The sequence below is a fragment of the Fulmarus glacialis genome, unplaced genomic scaffold (genome assembly GCF_000690835.1).
Source record: "Fulmarus glacialis isolate BGI_N327 unplaced genomic scaffold, ASM69083v1 scaffold4101, whole genome shotgun sequence".
Taxonomy (NCBI): Eukaryota; Metazoa; Chordata; class Aves; order Procellariiformes; family Procellariidae; genus Fulmarus; species Fulmarus glacialis.
In genome coordinates, this window is record NW_009194507.1 from 2800 (window position 1) to 3018 (window position 219).

The following is a 219-nucleotide window of genomic DNA, read 5'->3' on the forward strand; positions in this document are numbered from 1 at the left end:
CTGCTGAGGGGTTTCAGGGGTGTCTAGTGCTGCCCTGAGGGTCCTGAGGGTGTCTGGGTGGTGCCCCAGAGGGTCTGGGCACCTACCAGGAGTGTCTGGGTGCTGCTCTGGGGGTCCCGGGGGTGTCTGGGTGCTAGTCTGGGGGATCCTGGGTGCTGCTCTGGGGGTCCCAGGGGTGTCTGGGTGGTGCTCTGGGTGTTCAGGCACGTCTGGGTGCTG

At 66.7% G+C, this 219-nt stretch overlaps 1 protein-coding gene across 1 annotated transcript in view; it reads right to left on the reverse strand.

The window, feature by feature from the left end:
* The window catches only part of LOC104084061 (serine/threonine-protein kinase MARK2-like), a gene marked incomplete at both ends in the record, with an annotated part of 1450 nt that overhangs the window by 964 nt on the left and 267 nt on the right, over positions 1–219 (reverse strand). The gene's annotated exons all lie outside the window — the stretch shown is intronic.